The sequence below is a fragment of the Oncorhynchus masou genome, chromosome 33, assembly GCF_036934945.1.
Source record: "Oncorhynchus masou masou isolate Uvic2021 chromosome 33, UVic_Omas_1.1, whole genome shotgun sequence".
NCBI classification, from domain to species: domain Eukaryota; kingdom Metazoa; phylum Chordata; class Actinopteri; order Salmoniformes; family Salmonidae; genus Oncorhynchus; species Oncorhynchus masou.
In genome coordinates, this window is record NC_088244.1 from 12,225,739 (window position 1) to 12,246,180 (window position 20,442).

Below are 20,442 nucleotides of genomic sequence, written 5' to 3' on the forward strand. Positions count from 1 at the left end.
GAGAGAAAGAGAGAGAGACAGCGAGAGTGAGAGAGACAGAGAGAGAGCGACAGAGACAGAGAGAGAGAAAGCGAGAGAGACAGCAAGAGAGAGAGAGAGAGAGAGAGAGAGAGAGCGAGAGAGAGAGAGAGACTGACGATGCCAGACTGAGATGGATCTGAAGTGGCAGTCGTTCAGATCTGACCGTGCAGAGTTAGTCCTAATCCCAAAACACATTCAAACGCCCTCTTTCTCTGTCTCAGTCTCTGTCTCTCCCTCTCTTCTCTTCATGTCTTGGCCTGGTCATACAGATATACTCACGGGGAGTCTCTTCAGATCTCTGATCTCTTGCCCTCAACAGACCCCCTTCCACCCAGACACACATAAACACACACATGCGTGTGTGGCGCATACACACACACACACACACACACACACACACACACACACACACACACACACACACACACACACACACACACACACACACACACACACACACACACACACACACACACTTCCATTTAGAGCTTCCCTGTGGCGGTGTGAGCTCTGTGTGTTTACAGTAAGTGGACATCCAGTGTTGTAAGCCCAATGTCCCCTTGCCATTGTTGCTACTAAAGGTCCTTCCATCGACTTGACCATGTTAGGCCTGTCTGCTCTGTGTATGGCTGCTCTGTGTCTGGGAGTCTGAGATACCAGAGGGAGATGCCAGGCTTCTCTGCCCAGTGTCCAGCTCCATGTCTGGGCATGAGTGGAGTGACTAGGCCTGCTCTCCGGCTGTGGTCTGACTTGGCTGGGGCTATATCTCTCTGGCTCTGGCTCTCTAAATACATCCTTGCAATGTACAATATCTCTCAATCACTCTTTCTCTCTGTCTCTCTTATTCTATTTTTCTCTTTCTCGCTCTCTCTCTCGCTCTCTTTTGCTCTGTCTCTCTCTCTCAATTCAATTTAAGGGGCTTTATTGGCATGGGAAACATATGTTTACATTGCCAAAGCAAGTGAAATAGATAATAAACAAAAGTGAAAGAATAAAATTAACAGTAAACATTACACTAACAATTGTTCCAAGGGAATAGAGACACTTCAAATGTCACATTATGTCTATATACAGGGTTGTAATGTTGTGCAAATAGTTAAAGTAAAAAAGGGAAAATAACTAAATATGGGTTGTATTTACAATGGTGTTTGTTCTTCACTGGTTGCCCTTTTCTTGTGGCAACAGATCACAAATCTCCCTGCTGTAATTGCACACTGTGGTATTTCACCCAGTAGATATGGGAGTTTATCAAAATTGGGTTTGTTTTCTAATTCTTTGTGGGTCTGTGTAATCTGAGGGAAATATGTGTCTCTAATATGGTCATACATTTGGCAGGAGGTTAGGAAGTGCAGCTCATTTTCCACCTCATTTTGTGGACAGTGGGAACATAGCCTGTCTTCTCTTGAGAGCCAGGTCTCCTATCGCCTTCTTTCTCTCTCTCTTTCTCTCCTTCTCTTAGTTCTTCACCCCCGTTGAATGTTTTCTCTTTCAAGAGCTCTTGGGATGCCAGTGCGTTGCTGGGGACAACCCGATTCACTCTCTGTATTATTGTTAACTCTTTCATGGCCCAGAGAAATCAGCTCAACATGCTCCTACTCTAACAAACACAGATAGGGGGTCAAAGACATCACGCAAACCTCATGACACAGACGACTTTCATGTGACGTGATATTGTTTTAATTTAATTCTAAAATGAATCCAATATATCTTCAGGTGATTGTGAAATAGCCAATGGTATTTGTTATGAGTGAATACCACTAGAGGGGACCTTCCTATGAATATAATGTATCAGGTACAACTACATTCCTGCTCCTGTATCTTATCTCCACCTGTCTATTGTCTATGTCAAGGTGTGTCTCCTAAGTGAATGTACTGTCTTTCTACCAGACTGAACTAACAGAGAGGTGGAGACAGTGACCGGGGGCGTAGGAGCGACTCTGACATTGGGGGGCGGGGACACATTTTGCTTCGAGGGGGGGTGGGGTGTCCAGGAGCATGCCCCCAGATTTATTTTTGTAAATAAAAAAATAACAGGTTTTAAATGCTTGAGAAAAGGATACAGACAACTCTTAACTTACATATGGGCAAATTTACAAGACTATAAAGAAGTCCTTACAGAAGTGCACTTGCTCTGATAGAGTCTAATCAGTCTTAGAGCCATGGTCATTTATACTGTACTGAAACCAGTGGGACTGTTATATGTATATAATAATATGTGGACATATTCAATTTAACAACCATTTTGTACTCTTTCTCTATATGATTACTTTAATAGTATTTTTCTTACTTTGCCAATGTTGTTACTACTGCTGCTGAACGTATTTTCAACTTTAGTAATTGTTATGTAATAATAACCAGCAACATACACAGTTCAAAACTATTTTAGTCCTTTTTTATAAAGGTAAATCTGAAATTAATCAATCTCCTCTCTACACAATTATCAAAAATAAAATATCATCATGGCTCTCTCCTGCTAGACGTTAACACATGCAACACACTCTCTAGGCTTAAGTTGCTATCATTTCATCAGAGATCATATATGATCATTCAGATTGATTCAAACTATGACAGATCATCAGACTTTGAACTCTATGGGCTTGGAGAGGCACTTCTCACTATCTTACCCGTTGGTTTGTGGCCTCTCTCTCTCTCTCTTCCTCTCTGCCCCTCTGTCTGTTCATGTCTGTCACTATCCTGCCATGATCATGAGAGCACCAAACAACGTCTTAACGCATGGAACACACCTTCATGAGTCATCGAAGTTGAAAGCACTGAAGGGCTGGTGTGTGGGCAGTTGCCAAAAAACCTTTCTGACAGTACATTACGCTCCTTATGTCCTCTTTTTTTCTCTTCTTGACTGGCTGCACATGCGTTGTTAACTTGCTGACCCTACGATGAAGACTAAGACAGTGATTGTGCAAGTAATTCTGCAGCTAGCAAATATTGTTGGCTTCAAAACATTCACTATCAGTTTTTCACACAACCAGAACTACCTAGCGTTAGCTAGTTAGATAAAACCTTGCACAGATAAATAGGGCTGCAAGATTAATCGAATAATGATACAAATTGCAACATTTACATGTCTAATATCCATATCGCAATATTTTGAAATGCCACTCAGCTGCATATAACATCCACTTTTATAGTTACACTCTGTTTTTTTTCTCCTCTTGCGAATGCTTCCCTCATCCCCACCCTGTCACTCAAACAGCGCAGATCCATTCACTTCAAGTCTGCATACTGTTCTGTTAGGTAAAATGCAGTCAACAGATTGTTACAAACAAGAATGATGCTGCTTTCCACTTTGCATCTGAATATAAATCATTCTATTTCCAACAGTTCACCCATATTGCATGTCAAATCGCAATGAAAATATTTGTTTAAAAAAAAAATCACAATATGTTTATTCACAACTTTGGTTTATTCACATTCATACACTTTTTACTTAAACTTCCCGGCTCCTACGCCCTTGACAGTGATTGTGATCAGAACAGAAAGTGAAACAGAATGTTTCTCATGCCAATAAAGCCCTTTGAATTGAACTGAATTGAGAGATGGGGAGAGAGAGAGGGAGAGAGAGAGAGGGGGGGAGAGAGGGGGGGGGAGAGGGAGAGAGAGGGGGGGGGAGAGAGAGGGGGGGAGAGAGGGAGAGAGAGAGAGGGGGGGGAGAGAGAGAGGGGGAGAGGGAGAGAGAGAGAGAGGGAGGGAGAGAGAGAGGGAGAGAGAGAGAGGGGGGAGAGAAAGAGAGAGAGAGAGAGAGAGGGAGGGAGGGAGGAGAGAGAGAGAGGGGGGGGGAGAGAGGGAGAGAGAGAGAGAGGGGGGAGAGAGAGAGAGAGGGGAGAGAGAGAGAGGGAGAGAGAGAGAGATAGAGAGAGGGGGGGGAGGGACTTATCAGAGAACACGTGTTAAACTCATTCCACTGAAGGCAGTGTCTGCGTGTTTGTGCTCCTCCCCTGTACTTGATTGATGATTAGTAAGGAACTCCCCTCACTTGGTTGTCTAGGTCTTAATAAAAAGACATAAAAAACAGCAGACAATAGGCCCTCCGTGGAATAAGTTTGACACCCCTGGTCTAGAGTGATTAGAATCCAGCTGCAGTGGGGAGAGACACATTGTCTTGCTCTCCCTGTGTGGTGACTGTGCAGTAGTTAGTGCGGGCTTAGTCATGCAGGCCACATACTGGAAGGATGAAGGATCCACTGTTTGTCGTTCTGGACCACTGCTATGGCCATTAAACCGGGTTGTGTATTGTTCTAAATGTTGTGGTTTCCAAACCACCATACCCTCCACACCCACCAAGTTCACTTTTGTTTCTTAGCTGATGTCATTTCCTGTAGTCCTAAAACACAGCATCTATTTTTACCCTCTGACATTCTGCACAGGCCTCGTAAACAATGAGAACTAGACCAGTCTGTAATGTTCTGATAAGAGTACATGCTGTACGTTTCTTTTCTAATATGGACAGTTTTATTAGGAAGTTCATAACACAACATCAAAACTATGACCTAATAGAGAGTGTCTTCAAACAGACAGCAGGTGGGAAATCTGCTTCAACCAGGCATTAACATAGCATTGACCTAATCACTCAGCTGAATTGATGACCATGATAAGTTGATCAGCTGAATTGATGACCATGATAAGTTGATCAGCTGAATTGATGACCATGATAAGTTGATCAGCTGAATTGATGACCATGATAAGTTGATCAGCTGAATCAATGACCATGATAAGTTAATCAGCTGAATTGATGACCATGATAAGTTGATCAGCTGAATTGATGACCATGATAAGTTGATCAGCTGAATCAATGACCATAATAAGTTAATCAGCTGAATTGATGACCATGATAAGCTTATAAGCCGAATTGATGACCATGCTAAACTTATAAGCTGAATTGATGACCATGATAAGCTTATAAGCTGAATTGATGACCATGATAAGCTTATAAGCTGAATTGATGACCATGATAAGTTAATCAGCTGAATTGATGACCATGATAAGTTGATCAGCTGAATTGATGACCATGATAAGTTGATCAGCTGAATTGATGACCATGATAAGTTGATCAGCTGAATTGATGACCATGATAAGTTGATCAGCTGAATTGATGACCATGATAAGTTGATCAGCTGAATCAATGACCATAATAAGTTAATCAGCTGAATTGATGACCATGATAAGCTTATAAGCCGAATTGATGACCATGCTAAACTTATAAGCTGAATTGATGAACATGCTAAACTTATATGCTGAATTGATGACCATGCTAAGTTGATCAGCTGAATTGATGACCATGTCCAGCTGAATTGATGACCATGCTAAGATGATCAGCTAAATTGATGACCATGATAAGATGTCCAGCTGCATTGATGACCATGATAGGATGTTCAGCAGAATTGATGACCATGATAAGATGATCAGCTGAATTGATGACCATGATAAGATGATCAGCTGAATTGATGACCATGATAAGTTTATCAGATGAATCGAGTGTGTTAGTGATGGGCTGGAATTAATTTCTGTGCACTTAGTGGCCATCAGTACCAGCGTTGCCCATTCTTGCAAAAGAGCATCCACTATGTCCACAGCCTTATCCATCTTCCATGACGACAAGATTTAGATATATATTTTATTGGGATTCTCATTAGATGACGCCAATGGTGACAGCTAGTCTTACTGGGGTCCGAAATATAACGAAAAACACTTTACAGACTAAATATTTTACAATTGACGTACATTTAAAAACATGAACATGCACATTACAGACTTACACACATATATTACTACATATGCATATGCCTTAACTAAGTTAACTAGGTCAGGTAGGGGAGAGGCATTGTGTTGGCAGGTGTTGTTTCATTGATTTTTGAAAGATAATTTGGCTGTTTGCTTGAGTAATTTTAAATGGAAAGCATTCAGAAAGTATTCTGACCCCTTGACTTCTAAAATTGATTAAATTACATTTTTATTTTTCCTTATCAATCTACTCACAATACCCCATAATGACAAAGTAAAAACCGGTTTTTAGAAGTTTTTGCAAATGTGTTAAAAATAAAAAACTGAAATACCACATTTACAACAGTATTCAGACTCTTTACTCAGTACTTTGTTGAAGCACCCTTGGCAAAGATTACAGCCTTGAGTCTTCTTGGGTTTGACGCTACAAGCCTGGCTCACCGGGATTTGGGGAGTTTCTCCCATTCCTCTCTGCAGGTCCTCTCAAGCTCTGTCAGGTTGAATGGGGAGTGTTTGATCCGTTTCAAGTCTGGGCTCTAGGTGGGCCACTCAAGGACATTCAGAGACTTGTCCCGAAGCCACTCCTGTGTTTTCTTGGCTGTGTGCTTAGGGTCGTTGTCCTGTTGGAAGACGAACCTTTGCCCCAGTCTGAGGTCCTGAGCGCTCTGGAGCAGGTTTTCATCAAGGATCTCTCTTTACTTTGCTATGTTCATCTTTGCCTCGATCCCGACTAGTCTCCCAGTCCAAGCCGCTGACAAACATCCCCACAGTATGATGCTGCCACCACCATGCTTCACCGTAGGGATGGTGCCAGGTTTCCTCCAGACGTGAGACTTGGCATTCAGGCTAAAGAGTTCAATCTTGGTTTCATTAGACCAGAGAATCTTGTTTTTCATGGTCTGAGAGTCTTTAGGTGTCTTTTGGCAAACTCCAAGCAGGCTGTCATGTGCCTTTTACTGAGGAGTGGCTTCCGTCTGGCCACTCTATCATAAAGGCCTGATTGGTGGAGTGCTGCAGAGAATTGTTGTCCTTCTGGAATATTCTCCCATCTCCACAGAGGAACTCTAGAGTTCTGTCAGAGTGACCATCGGGTTCTTGGTCACCTCCCTGACCAAGGCCCTTCTCCCCCGGTTGCTCAATTTGGGCAGGTGGCCAGCTCTAGGAAGAGTCTTGGTGGTTCCTAACTTCTTCAATTTAAGAATGGAGGCCACTGTGTTCTTGGGGACCTTCAATGCTGCTGACATGTTTTGGTACCCTTCCCCAGATCTGTGCCTCGACACAATTCTGTCTCTGAGCTCTACAGGCAATTCCTTCCACCTCATGGCTTGGTTTTTGCTCTGACATGCACTATCAACTGTGGGATCTTATATAGACTGCGTGCCTTTCCAAATCATGTCCAATCAATTCAATTTACCACAGGTGGACTTCAATCAAGTTATATAAACATCTTAAGGATGATCAATGGGAACAGGATGCACCTGAGCTCAAATTCAAGCCTCATAGCAAAGGGTCTGAATACTTATGTAAATATGGTATTTCTGTTTTTTATTTTTAATACATTTGCAAACATTTCTGAAAGCCAGTTTTCACATGATGGGGTATTGTGTGTAGATTGCTGAGGATTTATTTTGAATTATAATCCATTTTAGAATAAGGCTGCATCATAACAAAATGTAGAAAAGGTCAAGGGGGCTGAAAAGGTTACGAAGGACACTGTAATTCTGTGCTTTGCCTTGAATTCGTTTTGTATTTAAGTACTGTGAAGAGACCCCTGGTGGCATGTCTGGTGGGGTAAGTATGTCTGTCAGAGCTATATGTACGTTTATTATTCAGACAATGTGGAATTTCTAACACAATAATATATTTTTTTAAAGTAAGAATTAATGCAATCAATCTCTACTCTAGTTTATTACTAGCCTCCCGTTCCAAAACGGACTGCAACTCTTCGTTTAGGGTTGCAGTGATTTCACTAGCTGTGCCAGTTGATGTGTATAATGTTGAATCATCAGCGTACATAGACACACAGGCATTATTAATGCTAGAGGTAAATCATTAGTTACAATATAGAACAGTAGGGCCAAGAGAGCTGCTTTGTTGAATCCACCAGCTACTGATTCAACACCCTGAAGGCTGATGGGTAAAAGCTCATTGACCTGAATCTGTTAAGACGACATCAAAGTCCCTGATGTTATTGTAATGCCAATGTAGGAGTGCACAGTCACACACATATGCACAAATGTGCACAAACGTACACACACACACACACACACACACACACACACACACACACACACACACACACACACACACACACACACACACACACACACACACACACACACACACACACACGTATATATATGTATATATATATATATATAACCACAAAGCCATGCATTCAGGTGTGGTAGCATTGTATGACAGGTATTTGGGTCAGGTTTGGGAAAGTATTTGTGTGTTTGTGCATGTGTGTGTGTAATGGTTAATGTGTTTCTCGCCCTGTCTGTTGGGACACTGGTCAAGCAGAAACAGGTCTGCACAGTGAAGACTGCCTGCATGACCAGAGATTGTGTATATAATATGATATTGTTTTGAATAGGCCTGTAGGTATTGTGTTTGGTGTGTAGATAAATATTGTACTGTGATATCTTAAGGGTGGTGACAGGGTGGGTGGATATTTACACTGTTAAGATAAACCAGTGATTGAAGAGGTGGACAAACGACACACAGAGCCAAAACAACAGCCGGATTTAGATTAGAACAATCACTACCTTATCAGACCTTAGAGGGACTGGCTGTGTGTGCGTGTGTGTGTGTGTGCGTGCGTGCGCGGGCGGGCTTTTGGGTGTGCGGCGGGTGGGTTGGTTGGCTGGTTGGCTGGTTGGCTGGCTGGCTGGCTGGTTAGCTGGCTGGCTGGCTGGCTGGCTGGCTGGCTGGTTGGCTGGCTGGCTGGCTGGTTGGCTGGCTGGTTGGCTGGCTGGTTGGCTGGCTGGTTGGCAGGCTCCATTCTGTCCAGCTTTAAGCCCTGCAGGCATGTGCCAGTGTTCTGAGTTTTAGGTGGGGCTTATCAACTCACAAGGGAGCATCCAGAGAGGTTAACAGTTAACTATGGCCTGTTGGGCGGCGTTGTAAACATAACATGTGAAACGGGAACAGTTTCCGTCTACACATTCCTCTCTCTCTGTGCTGGAGACATGGTGATCGTTAAACATTAGTGTATTAGAGATGGAGACATGGTGATAGTTAAACATTAGTGTATTAGAGATGGAGACATGGTGATAGTTAAACATTAGTGTATTAGAGATGGAGACATGGTGCTAGTTAAACATTAGTGTATTAGAGATGGAGACATGGTGCTAGTTAAACATTAGTGTATTAGAGATGGAGACATGGTGATAGTTAAACATTAGTGCATTAGAGATGGAGACATGGTGATAGTTAAACATTAGTGTATTAGAGATGGAGACATGGTGATAGTTAAACATTAGTGTATTAGAGATGGAGACATGGTGATAGTTAAACATTAGTGTATTAGAGATGGAGACATGGTGATAGTTAAACATTAGTGTATTAGAGATGGAGACATGGTGATAGTTAAACATTAGTGTATTAGAGATGGAGACATGGTGCTAGTTAAACATTAGTGTATTAGAGATGGAGACATGGTGCTAGTTAAACATTAGTGTATTAGAGATGGAGACATGGTGATAGTTAAACATTAGTGTATTAGAGATGGAGACATGGTGCTAGTTAAACATTAGTGTATTCGAGATGGAGACATGGTGATAGTTAAACATTAATGTATTAGAGATGGAGACATGGTGATAGTTAAACATTAGTGTCTGGCTGCAGTGGAAACCCCATAAACTAAAGCTTTGTTTATTGTCTATTCTCTTATCTCTATGTGTGTGGGGGAGTGAACAGTGGAGGACAATTCTATCAAAAGGAATTTCACAGACACACACACACAAAAAGTCAAGCACACAAACAAGCACACATAGACACGTACACTCACTGCTCTGAATGCAAGACACATGTTTGTAAAGCCCCTGTCACGGCCCATGCTGTAGGTGTGTAAGGACGTCTAGCTGTTGTGTCACATTCCGCTGCTGTGTTGTCATTGGCTGTGACAGTCCTTTGCTTTGTGTTGGTGTAGTGTTCTTAATGATTCCACGGTTTTCACTTGAACCCAAAATCTCAGGAGGAAGTCCCCTGAATGGTGTAGGTGACTTCCAAACACACACACACACACACACACACACACACACACACACACACACACACACACACACACACACACACACACACACACACACACACACACACACACACACACACACACACACACACACACACACACACCACCAACCCCACTGTGTTCTGAAACTGAAGCTTTTCCACACTGAGGAAGCTGAATGTGTTTTAGAGATCAGGTTGCATTTCCCTGTAGCCCACATGGAACCTGAGTACTCCTGCAGCTCAATCAGAAGAATAGTTCTCATTAGTTTACATTCCATACTATCCTGGCCAGTACATTCATCATGCATTAGTGTGTCCACATAGACATGTATATAGACTGTGTTGGGAGTTGATGGTATTTTGCTGATGTTTCCCTAGCAACAGTCACAGGTTGGGAAGAGGACTGTGTTAATGACTTGACTTGAGTTCAGGTATGGAAAACATGTAGCATTCCGCATCAGAGCTGGCAGCACCGTGCAAGAATGGAATTCTGTGAGGGTTGACATGAAATGACCAAGATTAGTTGGGCGGGACAGGGGGGTGCTGATGATGTCATCAATAGTAGGGATGCAGGCAGCGCTGGCTAAGGTTGGTTTAAAGACGCAGAGATTAATGCGACGTCCTACTCTTTTCTCCTCAGTCACAGAACTAGGCCACAACTGATCAAACCAGGGAACAGGACTGTTCAAGGCAGGCTGTCTGACTCAGAGACAGAGGGACTGAAGGGGTGGAAGAGAGGGGAGATGCCTGCCTAGACTAGCAGGGGACTGGGGATCTATGTCTGCCAGTGAATGTGACTGGAAGTCTACACTGCCTGGAGTTAGTGAAATCGGGCATGCTTGGCCTCAGCAAGTAGAGGGGATGTGAATCTAATGCAGAGTAACTGGTGAGGGGGATGATTATCTCCTGTATAGTAACTGGTGAGGGGGATGATTCTCTCCTGTATAGTAACTGGTGAGGGGATGTTTCTCTCCTGTATAGTAACTGGTGAGGGGATGTTTCTCTCCTGTATAGTAACTGGTGAGGGGGATGATTCTCTCCTGTATAGTAACTGGTGAGGGGGATGATTCTCTCCTGTATAGTAACTGGTGAGGGGGATGATTCTCTCCTGTATAGTAACTGGTGAGGGGGATGTTTCTCTCCTGTATAGTAACTGGTGAGGGGGATGATTCTCTCCTGTATAGTAACTGGTGAGGGGGATGATTCTCTCCTGTATAGTAACTGGTGAGGGGGATGTTTCTCTCCTGTATAGTAACTGGTGAGGGGGATGATTCTCTCCTGTATAGTAACTGGTGAGGGGGATGATTCTCTCCTGTATAGTAACTGGTGAGGGGGATGATTCTCTCCTGTATAGTAACTGGTGAGGGGGATGATTCTCTCCTGTATAGTAACTGGTGAGGGGGATGATTCTCTCCTGTATAGTAACTGGTGAGGGGGATGATTCTCTCCTGTATAGTAACTGGTGAGGGGGATGATTCTCTCCTGTATAGTAACTGGTGAGGGGGATGATTCTCTCCTGTATAGTAACTGGTGAGGGGGATGATTCTCTCCTGTATAGTAACTGGTGAGGGGGATGATTCTCTCCTGTATAGTAACTGGTGAGGGGGATGTTTCTCTCCTGTATAGTAACTGGTGAGGGGGATGATTCTCTCCTGTATAGTAACTGGTGAGGGGGATGATTATCTCCTGTATAGTAACTGGTGAGGGGGATGTTTCTCTCCTGTATAGTAACTGGTGAGGGGGATGATTCTCTCCTGTATAGTAACTGGTGAGGGGGATGATTCTCTCCTGTATAGTAACTGGTGAGGGGGATGATTCTCTCCTGTATAGTAACTGGTGAGGGGGATGATTCTCTCCTGTATAGTAACTGGTGAGGAGGATGATTCTCTCCTGTATAGTAACTGGTGAGGGGGATGATTCTCTCCTGTATAGTAACTGGTGAGGGGGATGATTCTCTCCTGTATAGTAACTGGTGAGGAGGATGATTCTCTCCTGTATAGTAACTGGTGAGGGGTATGTTTCTCTCCTGTATAGTAACTGGTGAGGGGGATGATTCTCTCCTGTATAGTAACTGGTGAGGGGGATGATTCTCTCCTGTATAGTAACTGGTGAGGGGGATGTTTCTCTCCTGTATAGTAACTGGTGAGGGGGATGATTCTCTCCTGTATAGTAACTGGTGAGGGGGATGATTCTCTCCTGTATAGTAACTGGTGAGGGGGATGATTCTCTCCTGTATAGTAACTGGTGAGGGGGATGATTATCTCCTGTATAGTAACTGGTGAGGGGGATGATTATCTCCTGTATAGTAACTGGTGAGGGTATGATTCTCTCCTGTATAGTAACTGGTGAGGGGGATGATTCTCTCCTGTATAGTAACTGGTGAGGAGGATGATTCTCTCCTGTATAGTAACTGGTGAGGGGGATGATTCTCTCCTGTATAGTAACTGGTGAGGGGGATGATTCTCTCCTGTATAGTAACTGGTGAGGGGGATGATTCTCTCCTGTATAGTAACTGGTGAGGGGGATGATTCTCTCCTGTATAGTAACTGGTGAGGGGGATGATTCTCTCCTGTATAGTAACTGGTGAGGGGGATGATTCTCTCCTGTATAGTAACTGGTGAGGAGGATGATTCTCTCCTGTATAGTAACTGGTGAGGGGGATGATTCTCTCCTGTATAGTAACTGGTGAGGGGGATGATTCTCTCCTGTATAGTAACTGGTGAGGGGGATGATTCTCTCCTGTATAGTAACTGGTGAGGGGGATGATTCTCTCCTGTATAGTAACTGCTCTCTGTTATCTTTCTCTCTCTCCCTCTCTCTTCCCTCCCCTCTCTTTCTCTCTCTCTCATTGTCACTCTAATGTCTCTCAACCTTTTCACCTGTTACAGCAATAGTTTGCCACCTACTATCATCTCTACAGACATTTGGGAATTTCTGTGGATCTCCTAGATATCTTGGCTGAGGGTTAGCTCTATGAGGAGGCTTTCCTATTTAATATGCCTGGTCCTGGGGCTTTGAGTGTCTTTGTGTTCCGCCCAAAAGCAGATTATTTCACGAGGGCTGCTCGCTTTTCCCAGAACCCCCTGCAAAGCCAGTGGATCGGCCACTCCTCCTTGAGGTTCCATACTGGAGACGTTACCACAGAAACCTCACGTACAGGCACACAGGCATGTGTGTACAGACACTCACACACACACACATGCACAATGCCCTCTCAGTTAGTAGCCATTCTCTGAGAGGGACAGAGGAGAATATAGACTGTATTCCTGTAACAGGAGACTGTACTGCCTGTGCAGAGCCGTAATGGTACCCATGCCAGCTGCTGAGCCAATTGGGTGACAGTCATTATGAAGAAACTGGATTCCGCGGCTCCTGACAGCATGGAGGATGTGTTGTTATGTCTCAGGGCTCAACTGATTTACTGAGGGGATTTACTAGGTGTAAACCATTGGGGACAGACTCATGGTTGTCATTAGGAAGGGCAGAGTAGAGAAGAGTAGTAAGTGGATGGTTGAGCCATAGACAAGATAACAATTATATCTTAACCACCCTCTAACTATTCTGCTCCACTCCGCCTGATGAGAACTGACGACTGTGGTGTTCCATATCTATGGGTTGAGCCTTGTAGGGTAATAGCAAACTGTGCCCTTTCATAGAGGGCTGCATGGCCTGTCATTACTCTGCTAATCAACCCTCAGAGTCTGTGGGAACCCAGCCTTTCTACTATCCCTCCTCTTTGTTCCCACACACACAGCACCATGCCCAAGGCTAGACCCTCACACACACACATACACACACATACATACATATACACACACACACTTACACACACACACACACACACACACACACACACACACACACACACACACACACACACACACACACACACACACACACACACACACATACATACATACATATACACACACATACACACACATACATACATATATACACACACACACACGCATACACACATATATACACACACACACTTACTTACACACACACACACACACCAATATATACACACATCAGATTCAGCCCTGGCTAAACATTACTCAGGAACTCTGTTTTCTCTTCAGCAAGACAAAGTAGCCTAAACCCCTTAGCGCACACACACACACAATAAGAGGGGATTGAGGTATTGAGACAGTGTCTTTGTGTGCGTCCTGTAATCTCGTGCTGAAAGGGTCACATTCTTTGTTTATGCAGTAAGGGAAGAGGCCTCAGATACAGCCTCTCTAGTGGTGCCCTGAGGGGGGGGAGAGAGAGAGAGAGAGAGAGAGAGAGAGAGAGAGAGAGATGGACCCACTTGTGGCCCTCTTTGTTACAGAGAGCTACTAGTCCCAGCAGTAAGACAGGGTAGGGACTCAGCGGATATTCTAATTTGGTATAGATGAGTCCAAAATTAATTAAAATAGGAGCATTTTACATGTGGTTAGAAATTAATAGGGACATTATCTCAACAAAGTAAAATGTCCTCCTGTGTCCTACCTATATCCCCCAATAGAAACTCTATACTTTAATGACGTCAGCTTCTCCATCCTAGAGGGGGAGATCAACCATTTCCAAACCCAGGGACATATACTAGTCTGTGGCAACCTAAATGCCAGAACTGGACAAGAATCAAAAATAACATAAAACTCGACATCCCAGAATCTGGCTAAAAATGCTTCAATCAGTTCTAGAACCCATTTCCCTCTATGGTTGTGAGGTCTGGGGTCCACTAACTAACCAAGAATTCACAAAATGAGACAAACACATTATTGAAAGACTGCAAGCAGAATTCAGCAATAACACATTACCGGTCAAAAGGTTTAGAACACCTACTCATTCAAAGGTTTTTCTTTATTTTTACTATTTTCTAGATTGTAGAATAATAGTGAAGACATCTAAACTATGAAATAGCACATATGGAATCATGTAGTAACCAAAAAAGTGTTAAACAAATTGAAATGTGTTTTATATTTAAGATTCATATAGCCACACATTACCTTGATGACAGCTTTGCACACTCTTGTCACGTGCACCGCATACAACAGGTAACCACCAGTGCAATTTTTAAGTATAAAATAGGTATTAGGTAACAATAGATAAGTAAAGAAATAAATACAAAAAAATTGTAAAATGACAGTGAAAATAACAGTTGCGAGCCTATATACAGGTGGTACTGGTACAGAGTCAATGTGGAGGCTATATACAGGTGGTACTGGTACATAGTCAATGTGGAGGCTATATACAGGTGGTACTGGTACAGAGTCAATGTGGAGCCTATATACAGGTGGTACTGGTACAGAGTCAATGTGGAGGCTATATACAGGTGGTACTGGTACAGAGTCAATGTGGAGGCTATATACAGGTGGTACCAGTACGGAGTCAATGTGGAGGCTATATGCAGGTGGTACCAGTACGGAGTCAATGTGGAGGCTATATACAGGTGGTACTGGTACAGAGTCAATGTGGAGCCTATATACAGGTGGTACTGGTACAGAGTCAATGTGGAGGCTATATACAGGTGGTACTGGTACAGAGTCAATGTGGAGGCTATATACAGGTGGTACCAGTACGGAGTCAATGTGGAGGCTATATGCAGGTGGTACCAGTACGGAGTCAATGTGGAGGCTATATACAGGTGGTACTGGTACAGAGTCAATGTGGAGGCTATATACAGGTGGTACCAGTACGGAGTCAATGTGGAGGCTATATGCAGGTGGTACCAGTACGGAGTCAATGTGGAGGCTATATACAGGTGGTACTGGTACAGAGTCAATGTGGAGGCTATATACAGGTGGTACTGGTACAGAGTCAATGTGGAGGCTATATACAGGTGGTACTGGTACAGAGTCAATGTAGAGCCTATATACAGGTGGTACCAGTACGGAGTCAATGTGGAGGCTATATACAGGTGGTACTGGTACAGAGTCAATGTGGAGGCTATATACAGGTGGTACTGGTACATAGTCAATGTGGAGGCTATATACAGGTGGTACTGGTACAGAGTCAATGTAGAGCCTATATACAGGTGGTACTGGTACAGAGTCAATGTGGAGGCTATATACAGGTGGTACCGGGAAAGAGTCAATGTGCGGGGGCACCGGTTAGTCGGGCCAATTGAGGTCATATGTAACTGTAGGTATAGTTAAAGTGAGAGGGGTTGGGGGGGACTATGCAAATAGTCCGGGTAGCCATTTGATTAAAAAACAGGAGTCTTATGATATGGGGGTAAAAGCTGTTGAGAAGCCTTTTGGTCCTAGACTTGGCGCTCCGGTACCGCTTGCCATTTGGTAGCAGAGAGAACAGTCTTTGACAATTGTTAGGGCCTTCCTCTGACACCGCCTGGTGTAGAGGTCCTGGATGGCAGGCAGCTTAGCCCCAGTGATGTACTGGGCCGTACGCACTACCCTCTGTAGTGCCTTGCGGTCGGAGGCCGAGCAGTTGCCGGCAGTGATGTAATCAGTCAGGATGCTCTCGATGGTGCAGCTGTAGAACATTTTGAGGATCTGAGGACCCATGCCAAGTCTTTTCAGTCTCCTGGGGGGGAATATGTTTTGTCTTGCCCTCTTCACGACTGTCTTGGTGTGTTTGGACCATTTTAGTTTGTTGTTGATGTGGACACCAAGGAACTTGAAGCTCTCAACCTGCTCAAGAAAAGAGCTATTACATTCTGCAACTACCTAAAAGGAAGCAATTCCCAAACCCTCCATAACAAAGCCATCACCTACAGAGAGATGAACCTGGAGAAGAGTCCCCTAAGCCAGCTGGTTCTGGTACTCTGTTCACAAACACCAACAGACCCCACAGAGACCCAGGACAGCAACACAATTAGACCCAACCAAATTCTGAAAAAGCAAAAAGATAACTATTTGTCACACTGGAAAGAATCAACCAAAAAACAGAGCAAATTAGAATGCTATCTGTCCCTAAACATAGAGTACACAGTGGCAGAATACCTGACCACTGTGACTGACCTAAAATTAAGAAAAGCTTTGACAGACTGTACAGACTCAGTGAGCATAGCCTTGCTATTGAGAAAGGCTGCCGTAGGCAGAGAGAGAAGACAGGCTATGTGCAAACTGTCCACAAAATGAGATGGAAACTGAGCTGACCTTCCTGACCTCCTGCCAATTGTTTGACCACATTAGAGACACATATTTCCCACAGATTACACAGACCACAAATAATTTGAAAACCTCCAACATTGATAAACTCCCATATCTGTTGGGCGAAATATCACAATGTGCCATCCGGGCAGCAAGATTTGTGAACCGTTGCTATGAGAAAAGGGCAACCAGTGAAGAACAAATAACATTGTAAATACCCGCCATATTTAACAATTGACATGTCTTTATCTTTCTGAAACCTTTTTGAGTGCAATGTCTACAGTTCATTTGTTTCTTCTCACTTGTTTATTTCATTAGCTTTTTACATTTTTTAAATTTAATTTAACCTTTATTTAACAAGTCAAGTCAGTTAAGAACAAATTATTATTTACAATAACGGCCTACCCCTGGCCAATCCCGGATGACACTGGGCCAATTGTGCGCTGCCCTATGGGACTCCCAATCATGGCCGGATGTGATACAGCCATTACATTGGCAACGTAAACATATGTTTCCCATGCCAATAAAGCCCCTTTGAATTAGAGAGAGAGAGAGAGAGAGAGATCACTGTGGAACAGTGATGTACCAGGAGAGGAATGCACTGCCATGCGTGGGTGGGCAGGGGCAGGAGTGAGGTGTGTGCGTGCATGTGTGTGTTGAGAAGTGGAATGGTAGCTAGAGTGGCCCTGGCAGCATGTGTAATTCTCAGTGTGTGTTGAGAAGTGGAATGGTAGCTAGAGTGGCCCTGGTGGCATGTGTAATTCTCAGTGTGTGTTGAGAAGTGGAATGGTAGCTAGAGTGGCCCTGGCGGCATGTGTAATTCTCAGTGTGTGTTGAGAAGTGGAATGGTAGCTAGAGTGGCCCGGGCGGCATGTGTAATTCTCAGTGTGTGTTGAGAAGTGGAATGGTAGCTAGAGTGGCCCTGGCGGCATGTGTAATTCTCAGTGTGTGTTGAGAAGTGGAATGGTAGCTAGAGTGGCCCTGGTGGCATGTGTAATTCTCAGTGTGTGTTGAGAAGTGGAATGGTAGCTAGAGTGGCCTTGGCGGCATGTGTAATTCTCAGTGTGTGTTGAGAAGTGGAATGGTAGCTAGAGTGGCCTTGGCGGCATGTGTAATTCTCAGTGTGTGTTGAGAAGTGGAATGGTAGCTAGAGTGGCCCTGGCGGCATGTGTAATTCTCAGTGTGTGTTGAGAAGTGGAATGGTAGCTAGAGTGGCCCTGGCGGCATGTGTAATTCTCAGTGTGTGTTGAGAAGTGGAATGGTAGCTAGAGTGGCCTTGGCGGCATGTGTAATTCTCAGTGTGTGTTGAGAAGTGGAATGGTAGCTAGAGTGGCCTTGGCGGCATGTGTAATTCTCAGTGTGTGTTGAGAAGTGGAATGGTAGCTAGAGTGGCCCTGGTGGCATGTGTAATTCTCAGTGTGTGTTGAGAAGTGTAATGGTAGCTAGAGTGGCCCTGGTGGCATGTGTAGTTCTCAGTGTGTGTTGAGAAGTGGAATGGTAGCTAGAGTGGCCCTGGCGGCATGTGTAGTTCTCAGTGTGTGTTGAGAAGTGGAATGGTAGCTAGAGTGGCCCTGGCGGCATGTGTAGTTCTCAGTGTGTGTTGAGAAGTGGAATGGTAGCTAGAGTGGCCCTGGCAGCATGTGTAATTCTCAGTGTGTGTTGAGAAGTGGAATGGTAGCTAGAGTGGCCCTGGCAGCATGTGTAATTCTCAGTGTGTGTTGAGAAGTGGAATGGTAGCTAGAGTGGCCCTGGCAGCATGTGTAATTCTCAGTGTGTGTTGAGAAGTGGAATGGTAGCTAGAGTGGCCTTGGCGGCATGTGTAATTCTCAGTGTGTGTTGAGAAGTGGAATGGTAGCTAGAGTGGCCTTGGCGGCATGTGTAATTCTCAGTGTGTGTTGAGAAGTGGAATGGTAGCTAGAGTGGCCTTGGCGGCATGTGTAGTTCTCAGTGTGTGTTGTTACATCTCTGCCACTTCCATCTCTCTCTCTGTCTGATATCACTCTCTCCAGTCCGCAGGGCAGAAGGCTGTAGACAAAGCACAGGTTTGGGATCAGCTCGTAACGTTCCCAAAATTCCCAGGTTTTCCAGAAATCCTGGTTGGAAGATTCCTTGAAACCAGAGGGAATAAGCAGGACATCCGGAATCCTTCAACCAGGATTTCTGGAAAATCTGGAAATTTTGGAAAAGTTACCGCAATTTTGCAACCCTAACTCAAAGAGAACATTTCAAGTGGAATAGCCAATCATATGGTCCCATTTTTACTAGGGCTGGGAATTGCCTGGGACCTCACAATACGATATTAGCACAATACTTAGGTGCCGATACAATATGAATTGCAATTTTCACGATTCTCCAATCCTATATGTACTGCAATTAGATATTGTAATCTGTTACAAACGTATTGCTCACCATATGTCTTCTGCAGGGAGACGAGAGCCGGAGAAATAAAAATGATGAAATCATATTGGCTCACCATTTTAAAGATGGAGAACAATCTATAAGGAAAAGATACAGGTGTTTTGGTGCAACCAACTAGCACTTTTCATTTTTTCTAATGGATACTTGGAATCAAATATCGATTTAATATCGTACTAAAATAATATTGCGATGTAGCTGTATACATTTTTCCCCCCATCACAAATTTTTACTGTTGTGTGTTTGGGATTGAGAAGTCTTACAGCAAACACACATTCACAGACTTCAGCTGGTTCAGCACTGTGTGTGTGTGTGTGCGTGTGTGTGTGTGCGTGCGTGTGCGTGTGTGTAACAGTACTCTCTCGCCCTGTCACTCACCCCGTCTTTCCCCTGGGAGGGGTTAACATCTGCCCCTTGCGGGGGTGTATGGACGGCCTCACCCCTTTTGTGTTGGGGTGGGAGGGGGGCCATCTGTTAATGCCCACACTCAAAGAACAATGGTTGAGTTATTGTTGTGTTGTGGGACAGGCCTGTTACTATATGTGTCTGTGTATATCCAGCATTAAGTGAGTGTTGTATGTAGCAGTGTGTCCGAGTTGTTTAACGTGTGTGTGTGTGTGTGTGTGTGTGTGTGTGTGTGTGTGTGTGTGTGAAATCACAGTGGTGCCGTGTGTGTTATTCTTGGCAGTAGTAATGGTGGGGACCATGCTATCTCCTTTCCACACTGTGTTTCCTGTTCAGACATGCACAAATGACACACACAAAGGGGTGGAGAACTTCATAATGTAGCTGAGTCAGTTTTTCACACTTTAACTTTCTGTCCTCTTTAGCCCAGAGCTCGAAACATTAGAAGGCCCCATAGCCCTTGGCTAGGCTAGACCCTGCTCAATCTACTATTTATTTAACTAGGCAAGTCAGTTAAGAA

At 44.0% G+C, this 20,442-nt stretch overlaps 1 protein-coding gene across 1 annotated transcript in view; it reads left to right on the top strand.

The window, feature by feature from the left end:
* Nucleotides 1-20,442, top strand: part of cttnbp2nlb (CTTNBP2 N-terminal like b) — a 39,377-nt gene that overhangs the window by 8,217 nt on the left and 10,718 nt on the right.